At 42.0% G+C, this 8,895-nt stretch overlaps 1 protein-coding gene across 1 annotated transcript in view; it reads right to left on the reverse strand.

Moving 5' to 3' along the window:
- LOC116544718 (butyrophilin-like protein 8) overlaps positions 1-8,895 on the reverse strand; it is a 40,476-nt gene that overhangs the window by 13,304 nt on the left and 18,277 nt on the right. The window lies entirely within an intron of this gene.

The following is an 8,895-nucleotide window of genomic DNA, read 5'->3' on the forward strand; positions in this document are numbered from 1 at the left end:
GGAACAGTCACCTCTTCCAATTTTATGGAATAACATTATATATATACCAACTGTTAGCTTTGTTGATTTTTTCTTTTGTTTTTCTACTATTTCTGTTCTAATTTTTGTTATTTTAAACATTTTGAATTTGGGGCTTAATTTTTTTTCTTTTTCTAGTTCCCTGAAGTGGAAACTTTTATAGGCAGAGATGTTTTCCCGTAGATGAGTCCTATGGTGTTGGTTGGATAGGTTCTAGGTGGGCACTGTATTATATTAATACTTTCCATGTAATCAACATTGGCAGTGACTTCAAGTGTGTCAATAATGTAGGCTGTGTGTGTTTTTGGAGGCAATGGCACAGCTTTGCTGGAGGCTGGGGCGACCAGGTGGGCTGGTTTTTAGGCAAGGGCAGTGCACATCAAACATGACGACTTCACTGGTCACTTGTTCCAGTTGAGGAGGCAAAGTTACTAGTGTTGCCAAGTGCTAAGTGGGCCAGTAACTGGAGTCCTAGGGGATGTACATAGCATGCAGCAGCTCTGCAAGTAAAGGAGATGTGGCTACCATCAGTGATGGACACCAAATAGACTGTTCCTGAGACTCCTGGGGGGCTGCGTGCAGCATGCAGTCACTCTGCCAATCGAGGGGGTGAAGTCACTGGCAGCAGATGCTGAGTGTACCAGTCCTTGGAATCCTGGGGGATGCAGGCAGTGTGGTGCCTCTACTGTTCCATGGGGTGGTATTTCTGGTGTTAGTAGATGCTGGGCAGGCTAACTCCCAATTTCTGGGGAACATGTGTGGTGTACACCAGCTCTGCCAGTTGAAAGTTTTGGGTCACCAGTGGTCTGGTCACATGTGACTCCACCAGTCCTTAGATCACTGGAGTCACATATGGCATGCAGCAGATCCACCAATCAAGTGGTCAGGGTCACTGGTTGAGGAGATGGAGTGGCCAGTAGCAAGCTTCAACTGTGCTTGTCCAAAATTCCTGCAGAGCACACTAGGGCACATGGCAGCTCTGCTAGTCAAGGACATTTAAACAATATTAATTCTTCTAATTATGAACACAAGATAGTTTTCCATTTGCTTGTGTTTTCTTCAATTTCTTTAATTAGTATTTTATAATTTTCTACAATTTTAACCAGATCTTTCATCTCTGATTAAATTTAGGTCTAAATACATTTTTGTTGCTATACTAAATGGAATTATTTTCTTAATCTTTTTCAGATAGTTTTTCATTAGTAGATAGAAATGACACTGGAGTCAATCCAAGATGGCCGTTTAGGAACAGCTCGGGATTGCAGCTCCCAGTGAAAACGCAGAGGGTGAGTGGACGCCACATTTTTATTGCCCACAGACTAGGATATTCCCAAGCGGAGGAACTCCACAGGTCACCAGCGTGGCTGTTTCGGCCAGCGCGGCTGTGCTGCCTGGTGCCACTGCTTTGCCCCGCATGGCTGCTTTGGCAGTGCCCCGGAGCAGCTGTTCTCTGTACAAAATACTCCGTACAAAATTCCCTTTTGGCTGCCGATTGGAGCCACAGGAAGTCGCCCATTAGTCTGTTTAAAAAGGGGGCTGAGCAGGGAACCAGGACAGTAGATTCCAGGGCAAAAAAAAAAAAAAAAAAAAAAAAGTGCCACAAACCTCAGTGCCATGTTTAAGCCAGCGCAGTGAGTGGCTGCAGGGGAAAACAAACAGACCCTGGCGCCTCTTCAACAGGCGACTGGAACACAAACTTAAAAAAGGCTCTGAGGCAGGGAGACAGGCAATCAGGTTCGGCTGGTCCCACCCCCACAGACAACAGCAATCAGAAACTCTGGATTGAGAGTTTCACAGCAAGCACAGCTGAACCCGGGATGGTCCAGCTCTGTGGAGGAGGGGCGTCCGCCATTACCAAGGCAGCCGGACTCGACGGAGGTAGTCGGCCAATGCTGAGGCAGCCCGCAGTTGCCAAGGCAACCCGCCATTGCTGAGTCAGCCCGCCGTTGCCAAGGCAACCCGCCATTGTGGCAGCATAACGGGAACTCATAAATAAAGCCCTAAATCCCTGGGACAGAGCACCTGGGAACAAAAAGCAGTTTATGAGTTCTGCTGCAGCAGACCTAAAAGTACCTGCCGAGCAGCTCTGAATGAACAACAACAGAGCTCACAGCTCACCATTTGAGCTCCTAAAAGAAGAGACCGTCTCCTCAAGCAGCTCCCTGACTGCTATATATCCAAAATGACACCTCATAAAAGATTAGATTGACACTAGGCGGGTATGCGTCTGGGAAAAAGATAGCAGAAGAAGAAAACTGGTAACAACCTTTGCTGTTCAGCAGCTGCTGCAGGTGAACCCCAGGCAAGCAGGGCCTGGAGTGAACTTCAGCAGACCTACAGCAGAGGGGCCAGACTGTCAGAAGGAAAAACAAGAAACAGAAATAACCTCATCATCAACAAACAGAACGTCAATCTGAAAGATTTGAGACCCAATCTGAAAGCCAGGTGGATAAATCCTTAAAGATGGGAAGAAACCAGCGAAAAAAGGATGAAAATACCCAAAACCAGAACACCTCTCCTCCTAAAAGGGATCACAACTCCTCACCAGCAAGGGAACAAGATTGGATGGAGAACGAGTGTGTTGAAATGACAGAATCAGAATTCAGAAGGTGGGTAGTAAGAAACTTCTGTGAACTTAAACAACATGTTCTAACCAAATGCAAAGAAACTAAGAACCTTGAAAAAAGATTTGATGAAATGCTAACGAGAACGGACAAAATAGAAAGGAATATAAGTGAATTGATGGAGCTGAAAAACGCAACACAAGAACTTCGTGAAGCATGCACAAGTATCAACAGCCGAACTGACCAAGCAGAAGAAAGGATATCAGAGGTGGAAGATCAACTCAATGAAATAAAACGGGAAGGCAAGACTGGAGAAAAAAGGGTAAAAAGGAATGAACAAAGTCTCCAAGAAATGTGGGACTATGTGAAAAGACCTAATCTACGTTTGATAGGCGTACCCGAATGCGACGAAGAGAATGAATCCAAGCTGGAAAATACTCTTCAGGATATTATCCAGGAAAACTTCCCCATCCTAGCAAGGCAGGCAAACATTCAACTCCAGGAAATACAGAGAACACCACAAAGATATTCATCAAGAAGAGAAACCCCAAGGCACATAATCGTCAGATTCACCAGGGTCGAAATGAAGGAGAAAATACTAAGGGCAGCCAGAGAAAAAGGTCGGGTTACCCATAAAGGGAAGCCCATCAGACTCACAGCAGATCTCTCAGCAGAAACCCTACAAGCCAGAAGAGAATGGGGGCCAATATTCAACATCCTTAAAGAAAAGAACTTTCAACCCAGAATCTCCTATCCAGCCAAACTAAGCTTCATAAGTGAAGGAAAAATAAAATCCTCTGGGAACATGCAAGTACTCAGAGATTTCGTAACCACCAGGCCAGCTCCACAAGAGCTCCTGAAAGAGGCTCTACACATATAAAGGAACAACAAGTACCAGCTCAACTAAAGGGCAAAACACCCAGCTAGCACCAAAATGGCAGTATCAAATTCACACATAACAATATTAACCCTAAATGTAAATGGACTAAATGCCCCAATCAAAAGACACAAACTGGCAAATTGGATAAAAAGACAAAACCCATCAGTGTGCTGTATCCAGGAAACCCATCTCAAATGCAAGGATACACAAAGCCTCAAAATAAAGGGATGGAGGAAGATTTACCAAGCAAATGGAGAGCAAAAAAAAGCAGGAGTTGCATTTCTCATCTCTGATAAATTAGACTTTAAAGCAACAAAGATCATAAGAGACAAAGAGGGACATTACATAATGGTAAAAGGATCAATGCAACAAGAAGAGCTAACGATCCTAAATATATACGCACCCAATACAGGAGCACCCAGATATATAAAGCAAGTTCTTAATGACTTACAAAGAGACTTAGACTCCCACACAATAATAGTGGGAGACTTTAACACCCCATTGTCAACATTAGACAGATCAACCAGACAAAAAATTAACAAGGATATCCAGGACTTGAACTCAGACCTGGACCAAGCAAACCTAAAAGACATTTACGGAACTCTCCACCGCAAATTCGCAGAATATACATTCTTCTCAGCACCACATCACACCTACTCTAAAATTGACCACATAATTGGGAGTAAATCACTCCTCAGCAAATGCAAAAGAACGGAAATCTTAACAAACAGTCTCTCAGACCACAGTGCAATCAAGTTAGAACTCAGAATTCAAAAACTAACCCAGAACCGCACAGCTTCATGGAAACTGAACGACTTGTTCTTGAATGTTGACTGGATAAACAATGAAATGAAGACAGAAATAAAGATGTTCTTCGAAAGCAACGAGAATGAAGACACGACATACCAGAATCTCTGGGACACATTTAAAGCAGTCTCTAGAGGAAAATATATAGCAATAAGTGCCCACATGAGAAGCAAGGAGAGATCAAAAATTGACACCCTCTCATCAAAACTGAAAGAGCTAGAGGAGCAAGATCAAAAAACCTCAAAGTCTAGCAGAAGACAAGAAATAGCTAAGATCAGAGCAGAACTGAAGGAGATAGAGGCACAAAAAACCCTTCAAAAAATCAATAAATCCAGGAGCTGGTTTTTTGAAAAGATCAACAAAATAGACAGACCACTAGCCAGATTAATAAAAAAGAAAAGAGAGAATAACCAAATTGATGCAATAAAAAACGATAAAGGGGATATCACCACAGATTCCACAGAAATTCAAACCATCATCAGAGATTATTACAAACAACTCTACGCACACAAACTAATAAACCTGGAAGAAATGGATAAATTCCTGGACACTTGCCTCTTCCCAAGCCTAAACCAGGAAGAAGCCAAAACCCTGAACAGACCCATAACAAGGTCTGAAGTTGAGGCAGCAATTAAGAGCTTACCACCCAAAAAAAGTCCAGGTCCAGATGGGTTCACAGCTGAATTCTACCAGACATACAAAGAGGAGCTGGTACCATTTCTTCTGAAACGATTCCAAACAATACAAAAAGAGGGAATTCTCCCCAAATCACTTTATGAGACCAACATCATCCTGATTCCAAAACCCGGCAGAGACTCAACAAGAAAAGAAAACTTCAGGCCAATATCCATGATGAACATGGATGCAAAAATCTTCAATAAAATACTGACAAGCCGATTGCAACAGCACATCAAAAAGCTTATCCACCATGATCAAGTAGGCTTCATCCCGGGGATGCAAGGCTGGTTCAACATACGCAAGTCTATAAACGTAATTCACCACATAAACAAAACCAAAGACAAAAACCACATGATTATCTCAATAGATGCAGAGGAGGCATTTGACAAAATTCAACAGCCCTTTATGCTAAAAACCCTCAATAAGCTAGGTATCGATCGTATCTCAATATAATAAAAGCTATTTATGACAAACCAACAGCCAATATCATACTGAATGGGCAAAAACTGGAAGCATTCCCCTTGAAATGTGGCACCAGACAGGGATGCTCTCTCTCACCACTGCTATTCAATATAGTATTAGAAGTTCTAGCCAGAGCAATCAGGCAAGAAAAAGAAATAAAGGGCATTCAAATAGGAAAGGAGGAAGTCAAATTGTCTCTATTTGCAGACGACATGATTGTATATCTAGAAGACCCCATCGTCTCAGCCCGAAACCTCCTGAAACTGATAAGCAAGTTCAGCAAAGTCTCAGGATACAAAATCAATGTGCAAAAATCACATGCATTCCTATACACCAATAACAGACTTAAAGAGAGCCAAATCAAGAACAAACTTCCATTCACAATTGCCACAAAGAGAATAAAATACCTAGGAATACAACTAACAAGGAACGTAAAGGACCTCTTCAAGGAGAACTACAAGCCACTGCTCAACGAAATAAGAGAGGACACAAACAGATGAAGAAACATTCCATGTTCATGGTTAGGAAGAATCAATATCTTGAAAATGGCCATACTGCCCAAAGCAATCTACAGATTCAATGCTATCCCCATCAAGCTACCAATGACCTTCTTCGCAGAGCTGGAAGAAACCACCTTAAACTTCATATGGAACCAAAAGAGAGGTCACATAGCCAAGTCAATTCTAAGCAAAAAGAACAAAGCGGGGGGCATCACACTACCGGACTTCAAACTATACTACAAGGCTACAGTAATCAAAACAGCATGGTACTGGTACCAAAACAGAGATATAGACCAATGGAACAGAACAGAGGTCTCGGAGGCAACACAACATATCTACAACCATCTGATCTTTGACAAACCAGACAAAAGTAAGCAATTGGGAAAGGCTTCCCTGTTCAATAAATGGTGTTGGGAAAGCTGGCTAGCCATGTGCAGAAAGCAGAAACTGGACCCCTTCCTGACACCTTACACTAAAATTAACTCCAGATGGATTAAAGACTTAAACATAAGACCTAACACCATAAAAACCCTAGAAGAAAATCTAGGCAAAACCATTCAGGACATAGGGGTAGGCAAGGACTTCATGACCAAAACACCAAAAGCATTGACAACAAAAGCCAAAATAGACAAATGGGACCTAATCAAACTCCACAGCTTCTGCACAGCAAAAGAAACAGTCATTAGAATGAATCGGCAACCAACAGATTGGGAAAAAATTTTTGCAGTTTACCCATCTGACAAAGGGCTGATATCCAGAATTTACAAAGAACAAAAACAGATTTACAAGAAAAAAACTAACAAGCCCATTCAAAAGTGGGCAAAGGATATGAACAGACACTTTACAAAAGAAGACATACGTGAGGCCAACAAACATATGAAAAAATACTCATCATCACTGGTCATCAGAGAGATGCAAATCAAAACTACATTGAGATACCATCTCACGCCAGTTAGAATGGCGATCATTAAAAAATCTGGAGACAACAGATGCTGGAGAGGATGTGGAGAAATAGGAACACTTTTGCACTGTTGGTGGGAGTGTAAATTAGTTCAACCATTGTGGAAGACAGTGTGGCGATTCCTCAAGGACCTAGAAATAGAAATTCCATTTGACCCAGCAATCCCATTACTGGGTATATATCCAAAGGATTACAAATTGTTGTACTATAAGGACACGTGCACACGAATGTTCATTGCAGCACTGTTTACAATAGCAAAGACCTGGAACCAACCCAAATGCCCATCGACGATAGACTGGATAGGGAAAATGTGGCACATATACACTATGGAATATTATGCAGCCATCAAAAAGGATGAGTTTGGGTCCTTTGTAGGGACATGGATGAACCTGGAAACCATCATTCTCAGCAAACTGACAGAAGAGCAGAAGATCAAACACCGCATGTTCTCACTCATAGGCAGGTGTTGAACAATGAGAACACATGGACACAGGGAGGGGAGCACTACACACTGGGGTCAGTTGGGGGGAAAGAGGGGGGGGAGGGGGGGGGTGGGAAGGTGGGGAGAGATAGCAAGGGGAGAAATGCCAGATGTAGGTGATGGGGAGGAAGGCAGCAAATCACACTGCCACGTGTGTTCCTATGCAACAATTTTGCATGTTCTTCACATGTACCCCAAAACCTAAAATGCAATAAAATAAATAAATGGGAAAAAAAAAGACTAGTCCAGGCCATGATGGAAAGGTGAGGTTGGACATACCTCATAATATCCTCCTCCCTTTGGAGTTCAGGCACAACTGAGTATCATTAACATTACAACGGAGATCTTAAGAGGAAAAACAGACTCTTTGTGGCAAATAAGATACCAAATTCCAACCTGCCTATTGTATAGCATCACATGACAGATAGCAGGCCCTGAAAGGAATTAAAATATTTTACCCCAAAACATACTTCTTTAACATATTTTGAAACAACCTGGTAAAGCTGCCTCTTGTGGGGGAAATGTGCATTCTGTAGAGAATCCCCGTCCCTTTCCAGGTCTTTTTTTTATTCTGAAGAGATTAGCTGAGAGTCTAGCAATTTTTAAAGATCTCAATATGAAATATTTGCCATCTATTTGCCTCTAAGAGTGGCCACCTATGAGACTTCATCTGCATATGAGAACCTCGGTCTCCACAACCCCCTATCCTAACCCAGACACTCTTTTCTATGGATTTCAGGTCTTTTAAATAATAACTTAACTCACAACCATTGCCAACCAGAAAATCTTCGAATCACCTATGACTTAGAAGCCCTCACTTCAAGTTGTCCTGCCTTTCTAGACCAAACCAATATACACCTTACATATTTGATTGATGTCTGTCGTAACTTCTGTCCCCTTAAAACATAAAATCAAGCTGTAACTCAACCACCTTGGGCACATATTCTCAGGACCTGTTAAGACTATGTCTTGGGCCTTGGTCACTCATATTTGGCCCAGAATAAACCTATTTTAATGTTTTATAGAGTTTGACTCTTTTTGTAGACACATATATGACCTTTATTATGTTGAAGTACATTCTTTTGTTACCTAATCTGTTGATGGAATATTGCTGAATATTGTCAAATGCCTTCTCTGCGTTTATTAACCTAATTACAAATTAGTTGTTCTTCATTCTGTTAATGTCATATATTATATTTATTTGCATGTGTTGAAACATTCTTGCATCCCAGAGATAAATCCCACTTGATTATGGGGATTCCTTTAATCTTTCTTTCTTTTTTTTTTTTTTTTTTTTAATGGAGTCTTGCTCTGTCACCAGGCTGGAGTGTAGTAGCCCAAACTTGGCTCACTGCAACCTCTGCCTCCTGGGTTCAAGCAATTCTCCTGCCTCAGCTCCAGAGTAGTTAGGACTACAGGCACGGGGCACCACCATACCCAGCTAATTTTTACTTTTAGTAGAGACGGGGTTTCGCCATGTTGGACAGGATAGTCTCAATCTCTTGACCTTGTGATCCACCTGCCTGGGACTCCCAAAGTGTTGG

This window comes from Sapajus apella, unplaced genomic scaffold (genome assembly GCF_009761245.1).
Source record: "Sapajus apella isolate SASKATOON/1434 unplaced genomic scaffold, GSC_monkey_1.0 scaffold228, whole genome shotgun sequence".
Lineage (NCBI taxonomy): Eukaryota > Metazoa > Chordata > Mammalia > Primates > Cebidae > Sapajus > Sapajus apella.